At 37.3% G+C, this 15,945-nt stretch overlaps 2 protein-coding genes across 2 annotated transcripts in view; both read right to left on the reverse strand.

Moving 5' to 3' along the window:
• The window catches only part of LOC129574203 (putative uncharacterized protein DDB_G0277255), a 34,141-nt gene extending 19,490 nt beyond the window's left edge, over positions 1-14,651 (reverse strand). The window contains exon 1 of the mRNA XM_055455861.1: positions 12,631-14,651. The gene's annotated coding sequence lies outside the window, so the exon portion shown is untranslated. The remainder of the gene's footprint in view (positions 1-12,630) is intronic.
• LOC129575250 (protein canopy 4) overlaps positions 1-15,945 on the reverse strand; it is a 381,491-nt gene that overhangs the window by 125,294 nt on the left and 240,252 nt on the right. The window lies entirely within an intron of this gene.

Consider the following 15,945-nt stretch of genomic DNA (forward strand, 5'->3'; position numbering starts at 1 on the left):
ACACACTTACACTCATTGCTAGATGTGCACCTCATAATTATATGATAAATAGAACTGAAAGTGAAGAAAAAAGAATTCTGCGATCAAGAATAATTGCGGTGAAAATTACAGCGAATCCACATGACAGATTCACAACGAGTCCATTATTTTCAATCAATTAGCGAACGAAAGCGAATGAATTCCAACGAATTTCTCGTGATCGCATAGCTTCACTTTTTCTGCTGTTGCGTCGCATTTTCCAGAACGCTTGTTAGCTCTATAGAATCAGCTCTAGAATATAGTGTATGCACTTTTATGCACAGAATATATCACCAATTTTTTTTTGCGTTCGTTGTGTTTTTCTTAACACAAATGAATTATGGCATAAATACACACGTAAATATTGATTTTCCTCCGCTTTCGCCTGGTGTAGCTCATTTCGAAGATAACATTCATCAAATACGTTGAATAGATGCGCAAGTTCAAATTGTCTGCAAGCGTGTGATATTCACAGTGGTATGAATTATTTGCTGGCGAACACAAGAAGTGGCGAAAAACGGCGAATAATGGTACACAGCATTCAGAAGAAATGCACATAACAATCATAGTTTTTTTGTTGTTGTTTCGTTCGTCGTTGCTGTTGCTTCTCTTTCAAATTATCCGGCGAATGAAAGAGAAATACCTTCATCATCAAACATCGTCAGAATATATATATATATATTTCCGAAGCGTGAATCACCCACACAACAGCACAAATCTCAGTGTTTTGGATGCCGACCTGATAATTGTATTAGCTACGAGAGAAGAAGAACAAGGCGAACGCATCGCGCGCGACTTGCGACTCACAGTGCTCAAAATGTATGTGAATGATGTGGAGGGAATGCAAGGAAATCCATACACACACACACACACACACACATACATTTGAGAATACCGTGAACGCGAACTGCTGGAAAAAGTTGAAAATTTATGATTTTTCAAATAGAAAATTGATATTTATTACTTAATTTATTGTTCAAAAGAAACGCAAAACGCGGTCGTTGTTTTCGCCTCGGCACTCCATTTCCAGAGTAATTTCTCTTTCTTTTTTAGCATGCGAGCGAGCTCAATTGTCTTTAGAATATATATATACATTGAAAATGATTACGACGCGTTGTGTTTGTAGTGTTGTTTTTCTTTGCTTCGTTCCTCTTTTTCGCTGTCGGTTCAGCGTAGACGAAATGGCTGGCAAACGGATTGCAGTGTTCGGGAAATTGCGTATAATGCACATTTGCACAATTTGTGGCTTTGCATCACAATAAAGAAGCATGAAAATTGTCCAACACATTTTGTAACCGTGTGGAAAATTATTAAAGTGCTAGCAATAGAACTTCACAAATCGTTAGAGAGATAACGAGCCCGTGACTTCGCGGTCTGTTAATGTGTTGGTGTACCTGTACATATTTCATCGGCAAAGACAAATATTAATTATTCATGAGGTGTTCCCGTTTTTATTTATATATTTTCAGCCAACAGACGGCAAAACAAATATACACCTTCCATTTTCGCACTTTTGGTTCATTTTCGCTACGCACACTCGCGCACACTACTTAACAACCAAATTTATATTCTCTTTCAACTCAATATTCTTGTAATGAATCGCTATTAATGGCAATTTGCAATCGCTTTTTATTCGATATTTGTCAAACGGGTATCAAGCTATAGAATAGCTCGTTGGAATTTAATTTACACCATTTATCAATCACTCGCGTTCATCTGTTAATTCATTCACCAATCGTATGCCATTTCAATTTGAATGTGAAACAAAAAGACCTGTGCGCTTGCTGGATTCGATTACTTCGATTCATATATACGAATTCGTATGTAGGATTCACCGTCAATTGCACGATATATCTATTGAAAACGTATACAATCTCCACTTAGTACAATGGATGCAAAGCGCTCTCTTATGGTACTTTAATTGAATAATCACACTTTGTTTTTGATAAATTGATCAGCTATTTACTTTATAAAATCGATTGAAAATTTATTACCTTTCGCGCATATCGGAATTATACGGGCGAAACGAAAAATATGCGCTCAAAAGACGCGCTTGGTCTCGTCGGTGTAAAACTTTATAACAAGAGAGTCATTATGCAGTCGCTGTTGTTGGAAGATCGTTTGCGCTCCTAAAATGCAAAAAATCTGCATAAATATGATTAATATTCTCTCCCTATATTCCGATTCGCATTCGTTGCGGCGTGGTGTAGTGTGTGTGTGACTGTGTGCCCGTGTGTGTATTCTTGTTATTTTTTTTCCTCTCTTCCTCTTTTATCAGTCGATTATTGTTCAATTACCGCCATTGAAAATGGCATTGCAACGGCGTGGAAAACATTGGACACTGCCCATTGGTTGGATTTTGTGTTAATTAAACGTCGTTGTGCACGTTAAACGACTCAATCAATTAGGAGGAGAGTGTGTGTGACAAGTTTTTCTACTCTCTGTTCGATCGCATTGTGAGCGAATGGCATTAGTCCAATTGACCGATTGATTAGCGCGTACTTAAAAGCCTGTTGTCCAATCAATTAAGATCTCTTCGTCGTTTACCTATTTGATCAAATAAATGGCGCACTCTCGGTCGAAACGTAAAGTGTTTGAATGTGTTGGTCGATCGGTTGGTTGGTTGGTCGAATTTCCTACGCGCTGAGAACATATTGAAATAATGATCATCGGTTCGGCTTTGAAGGCTGCCAACCAATCGACACTAATGAACGAGAAACGGTTAAAGAGCTCATTTACATTTAATCAAGTGGTGAAACTGCTGCCGCTGCTTTTTGTTTTTGTTTTATACTGCTTATTTCTGTTGCTGTTGTTGTACCTTTCTTTTCCGATTGAACGCTTGGTTTCGTCTTTCTCTCTTTTCCCATCTTTCTTGTGCCGTGATCTTCCGTTTGCACACAAACGAAGCTGAATGGATCTTTTTTTTTCCATAAACAATCATAAAATTAAATATTGACAAAACATGTCGTTAGACGAACCATCGAAATACGCTTCCAGCGTACGACAAAGTAATACATATTTGACAAAAAATTTGCGCACGAATCGCCGGTTTTTGTGATACTGTGTCGGTCCCATTCAATTTGCATTAGTGAGTTCTAATTTGTTTTTATTGTCTCTCTTCGGATAACTTTGTCCACTTGAACTCTGGCCACTGGAACAGACAATCTTTTATTGCGGGTATAAAAAATGAACCGAAGAAAAAAAGAGCCATCGATTTAGTGTTATAGTTGTTGAATAAATTAGCATCGAATGCTGCAGGTATTAATATCTGAATTGCCAGGCTCCAGGTTTCATTTTGAGCGATGAAAAACCAGAAAAAACAAATTCTTCGATCAAATTATACAAATAAACTGATTAATTATTCAATACGATGTATAGTTTATATCTTTTCTATGATTATTTTTTTATGGCTTTTCCTTCTTTTTTTGCCTCTCTTTCTGCAGCCTAATTTTAACAGTTTTTATGATCTAAAAATTCGTGTGATGAATTATTAAATAACTGTGAGATGTCGCTGTGTGCCGAAAATGTAATATGAAAGTTTTCTTTCTTCTTGAATAATACTCCTCCGTCTGCATGGTTTCTAATGATCCAATTAAAATGTTCAAATCGCTTGTAAAATTGCCCATTTTTTGTTTCACCACGGATCGGTACAATAAAAACGCATCGTTACAGTACAATTCAATTAGATGTCGGATGGTTGAAGATTTGTGCGACTTCAGTTTATCAAAACGAGAAAAAAAAGCAACAGCAGACACACACACACACACAATCAGAGATTGAATAAATTTCATGCTTTCGTTGTTCAATGGCTGTGATTTGATCGTATTAACTCATCCGATTTCATTGAATTGTTTGCTTTTCCCCGTCAATTAATTCATGATTTTTATAGATATTTTGTTGTTGTTGCAATCTATTTGAGTTTGGTGCGAAATGTGAACAACAAACAGCAGAAGTAACATCGACGGCAGCAGCCACCGCGGCAACAACGATGACGACAACAGTGGCAAAAGCAGTAGCAGCTCTCTAAATACAATGTTCAAGCATCTCAAACGAAGCAAACAAAGAGAGCAAGAAACAAGAAATGAAATTCACACTGAATTATGAATATAATAACCAATTAGTGGCGCGAGGAATACACTCAGTCGCGCACACATACGCTGCTCTCGCGCTCGCATGAATTCAACAAGCCAGAGATAACGGTGTTGCCGTTTATTTGGTGCAAATACAGTTTGGTACACACCGTTCCACCTCTCTCTCTCTCTCACTCCGTCTATCGCATTCCAGGCATCGACGGATGCCAAGATAAACAACACACACACAAACACAGTCAAACCAAGTGGAAAAAAATAAAACTAAATAATTTTTTTTCCTCTGTATTATGCGCCAATCACAAATCATATTATTATAAACAAATAATGGTGCACGATGACAGTATGTGGTCGCGGAGGTGGTGTGGAAATGAGCGAATGGAAAATTAATTACATTTCATCATTATAATTTTTCGTTGCTTCGCTTTTTTTTCGTGTTGCCGAAGTTTTCATTAGGCATTCGTAGATGTGTATCGATAGCAGCACAGCGGCGACGTTGTCTCTGGCTTTGCCCGTCTTCGCTCGTTTCACGGTGAAATTATGTGTTTTCGTATCAGCGTCTATCAATGAATATGCGGTTTTTTTTTCTCGTATAATCTCATCGCTCTAATAATTTAAATTTTCTATTTTCTTCAGCATATTTTCGTCAGCGTTCAACCGAATATCACTTGTGAAAGAAAGAAAAAAAAAAACCGGCAACCAGGGAAACCAGCGAAAACTTCCTTCGTCTTTGAGCTTTTTCTTTTCGTTCATGTGAGAAAGAAATTTACAGACAAAATGTGTTGCGGGGAGAAAAAACGTCAAGCAGGCAATCGAAACGCGTATTTAAGACGATGACACAATAGAAATAATAAGAGGGAAAGAAAAATTTAATTAGATGTTCATATCAATCGCATTGTGACGTCTCTCTTTCCAGTCCACACTTGAGAGGTGAACGCAACGACCAGACATGTTGGTGAAAAAAGCATCAATTCATTCAAAATAACTGAACACTCAATGACATTAAACATCGAGTCTCTGCGTTCACTCAGTTTAGTTCATTAATGGCTGTGGTGCATACCATTTGGACATGAATTTTTTTCCTTGTGATTTGGATGCTGTCTCACCGTTTGCGCCCTTCTTCGACAAAAAGTTTCTTCTTCAAAACAGTTACAATGGCAATAAAAGGTAGTAACAAATTTTAATTGATGCTTTGCTGCTGTGTGTCTTTTGGTATATGTCTGAAACATCTCAATCTCATTGGATCATCTCTCGCTTGGCATCGCTTACAAAAGTGCTGGTTTCATTTTGATACGCATACTTGCATTGAGAAATCTCTTTTTTGTTTCGTTGTTATTATTTTCAAAGGCAATGTTTTCTCTTGTTATTTGCCTTGACTGCCTCACACACTTCATTGGACCAATACATGAATAGGCGCAACATGTGAGCAGCGCAATCAACACATCGAACACAACGGGCGAAAAATGATGAAGTTTATCTAATTTGGCCATTTTTTTTGATTACGTGCCTCGTTTCCATTCAAATAATTGATTGCCAACGTCCAACGGCCAATTTTGTTGTTGTTTCCAATGCGAAAATTGCCGTCTCAATGGACGAAAAAAGCCACACAATCCGAAAAATCATTGGCTAAAATTGTGTGCACGACGGTGTGCGGAATGTCAGGAAATAATAAACATTCACACCATTTTCTCATTTTTACAAATGCCAAATGTACAAAGTGCGAGCCGAAATGAAGCATCGCGAATTATAGATGCTAATGAGTGTTTTCTCATTTATTTTAAGGCCGTTGCCAATTAATAATATTGATTTTGTTTAGATATCACTCTTCAATTGAAAAAAAATGAGAAGAATAACGCGAATCACTAATCGCATCTCAATTCCACGTAACAGCGTCTTCGTCAGACATTTTTCGATGTCTGATTCACGGGCCCGATTGTTTCGGATGAACCAAAATAGAACATGATTTCCAAACGAATTGAAAATCATAGTTTTGATCATAATACGAAATCAATTTAATGCAAATCAATTGTTCATTCTACCTAGATGTGACTGCAGGCTATTGAATTCGTGTACTTTTCCTTTTTTTGTCATGAATTTGTGCTAAAAAAATGCATTTCTCATTGTTTGGTTGGTTTTTTAGTATCAGATTTTCATTTCAATAGCCATGCTAGAAAAACGTGTGCCCACAAAATACACGATACAAACACTTGTCGTAACGATGGGCCATGGAAAAAGTACCGATCGATTTTGAATCGATTTTCTTTAGTTTTTTTTTTTGTGTCAACACACAAAAGATCGAATATAATTCATTACCTCATCGTCATCCATCAATAGCGTTCAATGCGCACCGAAGTGTACACACAATCACTTCAGAAGTGTCAAAAAGGCCAGCATCAGATAAACATTAAGCAAATATAAGCAAAGAGAGAGTGAAGAAGAGAGAGAAAAATCTCCGAAATAACAATGAAAATAACTAAATAAGCTGAAGCAGCAGAAAAAATAAATGATGCTTGGCAAACGACCAGAACCTAAACATCCAGAACTGTTTTTTGTTTTGTTATCTTTTTGGTCGTTCCTTTAGAAATGATGGCTTTTCAGATCGAATAACAATAGATTTGTCAAAAAAATTTCAACAACATCTCATTAGGTCGGATCGTATTTGCGTAGGTGACTGGTGAATGTAAACAATTTAGTGTCATTTTGTTGTGTTACATTTATTTATTACTGGTTCTTGTTTTCTCTCTCGCACATATTGTTTGGAACCAAGCCTTAATACCGAAATTTTTATCAATTTTCCACAGTGAAATATTCCATTTCTGCATTCATTTAACCAAATCAAACTAATAAATGTCGAGTTGAAAAATTCAATTGAATCGCTTAAATGTGAATGTGTGTTTTTTTTGTCGTTGTGCCCTTTACAATGACGTCGAAGAATGTCGCGCAATCAACGTGTTTTGCTTTTGTCTCGATTGTTATTTTCTTTTCTTTTTTTTCAGATGTCAATCAAACGCGTCAGTATTGTTCGAAGTCGAATGAGAATTTTTGTCGCTTGTCTCGCTGCCATTTATATTGTACATATTTATTCGTGTCTCCTCTATCTAATTGCACTGATTGCAGTGTCATTGTCAACATGTCCATCGTAGGCTCTTGAAATTGTGTTTCATGTGTATGTCACTGTTGGTATGTGTGTGTGTGTGTGTGTGTGTGTGCGCGCGTTTGGTGCATACCGTCAAATTCATATTCTCAGTCATAAATGACACTCATTTCGAAGCGATGATAATTTCAATTTTCCGTTTTGTTATTTATTTTCATTTACGCTTTTTCTCTCTATCTCTCTCGTCAATAAATTCGACTGTGTGTCATCAAGTCGTCGTTGATTTGTCATTTAAAAGATTCGTCTTTTTTTTCCCTTCATCGTTTATTCTATAGATCATTCAGGTAAGATTTGATATGGTTGAGAACTTAAAAAAAAAGTCATCGATGAATATGATTCAATTCAAAGAATAACTGCTTGAACGACGAAAACGACAACAACGACGAAAAAAAAAATTGTTTCGTACTTTTTTTTCTCTCTCTCTCTCTCATTTAAATGAACGATGACTATGCCAACGACAATGCCGTTGTTGTTGACACGAACACAGATGCAGACAAGTTCACGCAAAATACGATCACATCGCACCAGCTCTCTCGAAATGAAAAACGAACTGTTTTGTTATTATTGTTGTTCAATGTGCCCATAAAATAATTTATCATCGACTGAAGCCCGCGTTGAGATTGAAGAACGAGACGAATCTTGAGAGTGTGTATATTTTTATTGGAGAGGAAAAAAAAACTCATCACAGATATTCTTCTTAAATTTTAATTTCTCGACATTTTTTCGATTTTATGTTTTATTACGCGTGTGCAAAGCGTGTTTAAATGCTCGTCGCTGTGTGTTTCATCTGTTTTCACATTTTGTGTGTGTATGTGCTCAATCCGCCACGGTGAATAATCGCTTTTCGGTTCAGCTTTTTATGATTGTATTTATTATAATGAAGGGTCACCAAAGCGTCAATCAAAATATACATTCATTCAAAGAGAGATCCGCCGAAGAAATATTTATCGAAATAAATAAATGTCACAATTTGATGTTGTGTGCTTTAATCACATGCGCGCACACACACTCAAGCACTCAAATGGAGCGTCCGTGAATGCGGTATCGTTTTTAGATGTCATATTTACGGAGAAATCCGTTTGTTCCTCTCACTCATCAATTCGCCGAAAGCAAATCTTTTTTCTTTTTTTTTTTGCTGCGCTGGATTCCTGGTTGCTTTTTTTTATTTATCGGTAAACATTTACGAGAGGGACAAAAGTGTCGTTAAAATATACAAAAGAGACATCGGTTTGATTTTTGAATTCATAATTAGAGATCGAAACAAAAAACGAGAGGAAAAAAACGCAAATAAGATCACAGTGGTGCGCTTGCGGTCGCCTTTGTCTATATATAATAAATAGTCTGCTGTGATGAATGCATGTTTGCGACAACGTAGAATATGAATTGTAGCGAAAAATCGACAGTAGACCACCTGGATCTAATGTGTCCATCTGCGACTTTTAATTTTGTTAATTTCTTTAAATAGTTTTTCTTCTCTTCTTCGGTTCTATTCCGGTTCTAAAGGAGCCGAGAATCAAATGAACCGATGTCATGCCACTCGTGAGTACAAAAAAAAAAACGCCGAAATTGTTGACATTTTGGATGTTTAATTTGGAATGGGTCCGTTTCTCAAATACACACACGTATACAATGTTTTAAGACAAAGCGAACGAATCGCATAAAACAATGCATAAAATGTGAAACAAATCATAAAAACAATGATGAACGAAACGACGCGGTCATTTTGCAATTTACAAATTCGAACAAACAAATGGGTTTTTTTCGGGAACTCGGAGCATTTAATCATCTTTATAGAACAAGCCGACTTGATGAATGTCGACAGTGAAGGAGGAAGAAAAAAAAAGCGTCTCTCGTTTCGTCAAATTGGACAAGGGGGAGCCTCAAGTATCATTGGACGCGCACGAAATGCACGACAACGAAAAATCGAAACCGTTTTGTGACGCGCTCTCTCGCGAACTCACCGAAAAAAAAAGACTCGCACAAGAATCAACCACAACCATCATATCTTCTTTTTTTTGCTCACGACACACCAAAAAGCGGACACTCTCTGATTGTACGGTGTATCCAATAGGTTCCATTTATCATATGTTGTGTTCTCGAATCGACTTATTACGTTTGTTGTGCGCTGCCTTATTTTCCGCGCGTGTATCTGTGTGTCTCTTTGTTGGCTCTCCGTTAGCATTCACCGCATTGGACGCAATTCATTTTCGCTTTTTTTTTACCTTTTGACAAATATGTTTTATGACTTTTTTCTGCGTCGTTTTCGTGAAAGAGAGAGAGAGAGAGAGAGAGAGAGAGAGAGAGAGAGAGAGAGAGACAGAGACCCTTAACCAAAGCGATAATCATTGCCAATGAGCCTTTTTTGGCGTTTCTTTCGGTGCGTCGTGTGTTTTTTTTTGTTCATTTCGTCGTTCGATCGTTCAAGTCATCTTCGTTCTTCGGTTTGTGTCTTGCGTTTTGCTAAATGTGTATGATTTTGGTTTACCGTGCGAACTTTTTGAGCTGCAGGCAATTTGCATCGAGAATTTTTTTTCGCATTTTTACAATTTTTTTATGATTTATTTCGTCTGTGGGTTTGTGTGTGAACCGAATAAGTTTGTGCGAAGAAAGAGAGAGGGGGAGAAAAATAAATCAACAAAGTTTTCGCTTCGTCGCTGGCTATTTATCTGTCGACATGGTTATGTGTGTATTTGATCCGGGGCAGCGGTGAAATAACAAGAAACTGTCTCACTGCATGACACAAAACACATCATTGATCGCTTTCAGCTTATCATTAATCGCAAACATATTTTCGAAATCGAATTTGGCCAAAAGGTGTTAGAAATATGTATAGTTTAGAAGTTTGAGACATATCTGCAGTTGATTGCCTCACCACAACGACTCGTGCTCATTTATAAATCATTCTTTCGCTTTCAAGACAATCGATCGATGTACACACACACACACACACACACACACATACACCATTGGCATGTCTCGTGTGTCAGTGAAAATAAGTTCAAACATTTCGAAAATGATTCATTTCATAACGACTTGATCGAAATCGTTTCCATCCCAACTGCACCATCGATATGCATTCGCGATTAGCGACAACAATTCTAATTGGAGTGTGGCCATTAGACGAAATGAACGTTGAAAAATTTTGAACGAAAAGAAAACAACGAAATTGTGGCAAGCATAAATCGATCGGCCGGCAATAAATATAGAGTGGAAACAATAGACTGAAGCCCAAAGTATTATTATGTGTGAATAAAAATCTTGGGAACGCATTCAACGCGCGTTTGCATAATGAACGATGAAAACACGAGAGATGAAAATTCTGATGGGCCATAAAAAAATGTTTTGTTGTGATCGAGTGTACGAATGTGATTCGTAAAATCAAAATGATTGCCTGTATTCTGCGAATCATTATGATGATGATCGGGTTGCCGGTGACGATTTCAAGCGTTGACATTTATACGGTAGTTATTTTCTGTTCTGCAGCATAAATCCGAGATTTAATGGTTTGAGAGAAGCGAGCAAACACAAAACAGAAGAAGAACATTGACCACTGCGGATGATACAAAACCAAAAGAATTATCGCAGCAAGTAATTTATCATTTGGTGGCCGGTGCAGGCGATGCAAACCAAAAGTAAGTTATTCTTTGACTGCTCATCATCATCATCAAGCGCGGTGCTTATGTGGAAATCGACTGCCAAGCATAAAATGTGATTTAGACTCAGGCGACCAGCATAAAAAAAGAACCGATATGGAAGTTGGTGGTGTTTGTTGCATATATATGTTCATTACCCCGTTGCAGTACAAAATCAGAAAAACCAGTTCAATAAATGAAATAATAAACCGACAAATCGGTGCGAAATAGGAACGGAAAGTGTCGCGAGCATCTAGACGATATTTTCTCGTAAATCATTAAATTTATTGCAGCATTGCAACAAAATGGCGCGGTCAGACTTCTCTTTTGCCGACCAAGCAATGGTAATGACAAACAATTTCGTCATATAATTTTCTCGGTGCTTCTCTTTTATTATTGTACTTTTTCAATTAATCCGAGAGCGAGCGAGAGAGAGCACCAGAAAAAAATGAGTCGGTACACGGAATTAATGCGGCACAAAACTCGTTTCCAATGATTCGAATCACCCTGGCACTTTTATGTCTTTTGTATAAATAATTTTTATGTGAATAGTTGTCGTTGTTGTCATCATTTTTTTTTTCTTTCGTTCCCGTTGCCGCTGTCGTTGTTTTTGTCTCGAAACGATTACACTGTTTTTTTTCCCTGGTAGATTTTATGAACTTCATTTTCGACCCGATCGCATTCATTAAGATCATCCGCAGAAGGCAGTACAGTGACAACGATGTGTATATAATTAGATGCTTGTGTATGGGCCAACGCGAAATCAAAAGACACCCATAAAAAAAAGACGAACAACAAAATTATGCCAACACAAATAAATTGCGATTGTTTATAATTAAACGAGTCAAACGACTTTGACAATATCTTGCATGGTTCATGTACGACAGTGAATTGAAGCGATAAATTAAAAATAGCCCATTCACCAAGTCGGCAAACATAAACATTTACGGAATCTGTCATTTGTTTCACAAAGTTTTCCTGTGCCACTCGAAACCAATTTCAGAACAGATTGAGCTCAAAATTGAGTTTTCCTTTTCGTGGATTACTTCTTGGTACCGGCACCACATTTCATTTGAAAAATAGCCGAGAAAAAAGGTTTTGAGAATGAATTTAAAAAAAGAAGGAAAATTTCATGTTTTACGACACATTTTTTTTCTTCTTGAGTCATATACGATTCGTTTGCATACAATACACCGAGAAAATCACACGCAGCAAACAACATTGATCATAAATTATGATTATTATTTGTGATATAGATTAGAAATGGAAACACTACACTGTGTGTGTAATGTGTATACTTGTGACAGCCACAACAACGAGAAAAAAAAGACAATCTTCACTTTTTTTTTCTTACTTCGTTCATTATTTACACGTACGATTTTTATTACAATAGCATTTCTTAGCCTTCAACCATTCGGAAATGTTTATAATTTGAATTTCATTTGTCGCTTCTGAACACATGGTCGGTTTTAAAGCGATTGTCGCTTGAATCACTGTTTATTTTATACATCATGTGAGGTGTACGGATTAAGCCTAAAATTAAAACGGAAGATCGCTTGAACTGATTAAATGACAATACAATTGTCCAACGACCGAAGATTCTCCTCATGGATTTTCACTTATTTGCTCGCGTTGTCATCACAAATAATTGTACTTTCGACGCACTTGTATTCAATTCATTTCAACGATTGGACGAAGTTGAAACTAAAGTAAAGTTAATTCAAATTTTGACACTTACCCATAAATTTAAGTGGTTTTTTTTCGAAATTTCCTAATTTCTCCTGGATTTTATTTGGTGTCAACTAATATTTTGAAGGTTGCAAAATTGGTGGTATTCACAACGGTTGCTGGATTTTCCGTTTCAACGTTATTCCAATTTGATTGTTAACAATTTTTCGGTTTCAGTCGTATTAAAAAGTCGGTAGTTTTTTTTTATTTCTTCTCTAAATCGAGTGTGCATTTGGTAGATTTTTCACGAATTTCGGCACAATATTTTCATGGTGTTTTTCATATATTTCAATATTTGAATCTCACTCTTCTATTGCAAAGTTTCACTTGAATCAAGCAATCACTTTCATTGGAACAATTTTTTTTTCTTTCGAAAAATTTTCACACTTTTCTTTGTCAAAAGTTGTTATTTTTTTCAGTTACATTTTTTTTTGCACGAATTTCATTGTTTTCATTTGCAAAAATTGTCTAGTGCTTTTCACCGATACCAAGGAAAAAACTGAACAAATATTTTTTGTTTTCTCTTCAAAGTTCAACGAAAATATTTATGACTACGAAAATGGTTAGGTTTGATGCTGTAGTCCGCGGAATCGCTGCTTCTCGCACTGAAGACGGGAAAATGTCCGATGTGAGAGCGGAAAAAAACGACGAACGGCGAAAAAAATTGCGCGCGGTGTCCTCATGAACGTATTTATCAATACTAGCGCTAAAGTTAAACAGAACAAGTTAACCAAACAGTCAAAGCGCTTGATGACGGCTTCCACGACAGCGACACACACAAAACGAATACACAGAACCACGGCAATGTGACGCAAAAATATCCATGTATTTTTCACACAGAGCAGCAGCAGTACACAGCACAACAGCCCCGAACGAAACGAGAGACAGAGAGCAAACCAGCCCGCTGCTGTCGACAGAGACAGAAAATGAGCAGAAAAATTGTTATTTTTTTTCTTTTTTCTTTCCGATGCTCTCTGCTGTTGTCGCTTTATGTTTGTTATATGTGTCGTTTGCTTCGCTTCGTACGCGGTCACGTCTGCATGTAGTCGTTCATGTACTTCGGTTGCTCTCTCTCGAAAGCCAACCAACTGAATACATATATGTGTAAGATTAGCAGCAGCAGCAGCAGCAGCGGCAGTGGCACAGTACAACAAAACGATACATATGCACACACAAAATGACCGATTTTATTCAAACTCTTCTAGTCGCGCTGCTGGTCGACGACGAGGAGAAAAGAGCAAACACCGAAACCGATTAAAAATGCTTCTTGTATGTTGTTAGTTGTTCGTTTTTCTTTCTCTCTCTCTCTCTTCGGTTTGTTACTTCTTTAGCTGCTTTTTATTATTTTATTTGTGTTTGAAAGTCTCTTGGTTTTTTTTCGGTTTGCAGAGCGGCTAAAGCGACTCAACTCGAGCTGGTGACGGTGTGCGTGACGAGTGAAGTGACCAAAGTCAGGTGTCGCATTTATGTATGGATCATATACCGATGGATTATAAGCGCTCGAACGATATCAGCGTGTGTTTTGTCTTATTGTTGTTATTATTCGTGAAAATGCGTTGCGTTCTTAATAATTTTTTTGTTTTTTTTTTCTTTCTTCGCTGCTCTTTTCTCCTTTTGCAATTATTTAATATCATCCATTTAACAGCAGGAGCTTATTTGGTGCGCGCGCTGATCCAGATAAAACGTGTACTTTATTTGAATTTAATTAAAAAAAATTATATATATTCACACAATTTATTGTCCGTTGTGCTTTTTTAACGATCATCAATTTACTCCCATGCAAAAATGTTACGGTCAGAAAACTGATTAAACACAAATGATCGAATAGCAAAAAGAAAAAAAAAATTATCGAGAAAAAAAATCGATTCACGATAAAAAGAAATTTGCGTTCAAATTTGTGACCTTGCGTAAACAAATTTCTCTTTCGGAAACTGACGAAATATTCGCTATGAAGAATCGACTCGCTCGTGTTCGCTGACGAACGGCTTATCTTTTTTATCTTCTGTATGTTTTGATGTTCGCTAGCTGACTAAATGCATTCACTCGTTGCTCATGATGTTATGCCTCATTGTTTTTTGAAACGTTCGCCATACGTTCGCTCAAGAGCCAGAGTTTTTCCCAACACAACATTACACGTCACATGCTCACTCCTGCAAACACAATACAAACTCGTACAACATTTGTCGACGCAACGCAACATTTCCGATGTGATGTTGTACCAACGATGTAACACAACACGCAACAGTCTGATTTGAATGTGAGGGGAAGAGTGTGCTATCGAATCGCTTCTGCTTAGTTTTTCTATACCAAAATTAATAGATAAATTACTGATTTTATTGGATTTCCTTGGTACATCTTCATTCATCGTTTGCTTTCATTCGCAATGCACAACTGTTGCCCAGGCCGAAGAAGTTGTTTTCGTTTAAATTACGAATCATTTCCATATTGTTCGCAGGATTTTCGCCAACCAAATATGTCTCATCCAACGAGAGTTTCAAAGTTTTTGAAAACATTACCTGGAAATCGTACAAGAATTATTCCGAATGTGATGCTGAATGATGGTTAAATTCAAGAAAAAACTTTTGGTGGTCGTTCATCCCGAATTACAGGCGAATAGTTTGAGTATTTCCGAAGCCAAAGTCATTTTCTAGCTCTTTACGATTTGTACGCAAAAGTGAATGAAACACGCCGAGACATTCGCACTGCTCACTCTCGCTCGCTGACTACATCGAGCAGTAGCTGTGTGCTGCACGCGCGAACAACGAAACGAAGCGAACGACATGGCAAACACGAATGGGAAGAGAGAGAGAGAGAGAGAGAATGAAGAAAGAGAAAGAGAGAGAGCGGCAGAAACCAATCAGTGGCATATGATTGTGTGTATTTATTGTCGCAGAGATTCGTGCCGTTCGCATGTTGAGCACACTATTGTATGTGACTCTCGGTGTGTTTATGTATTTCAATTGTGGGATGTCCGTTCGAGAATCGTTGTCGTCGTCGTCGTCGTTGCTTCGTTATGTATTCGATTATGTCGTTGTTGGTCGCTAGATATCATTTGGAGACACATTATTTTGTGTTATTTTGGATTTTGCGTGTATGAGTGTGTCCCTTTTTCGGTGCGGCATGCATGTGTGTGTGTGTGTGTGTTGGTGCGTTTGCTTGGCTGTGTTGTACATAGAGCATTTGCTCTGGTGTGTATGTGGAAGGAACAACTTCGCCAGATATTCGCATTGGCTGCTATATTCACATATCACACATTTTATTTTGAACAAATATTGCTTTTTAAGTTGAGTTTGTCGTAGCCAGCCCGTTTGAGTTGATTTTTCAT

The sequence above is a fragment of the Sitodiplosis mosellana genome, unplaced genomic scaffold (genome assembly GCF_009176505.1).
Source record: "Sitodiplosis mosellana isolate CC-2019 unplaced genomic scaffold, AAFC_SMos_1.0 Smas_scaffold_1, whole genome shotgun sequence".
Taxonomy (NCBI): Eukaryota; Metazoa; Arthropoda; class Insecta; order Diptera; family Cecidomyiidae; genus Sitodiplosis; species Sitodiplosis mosellana.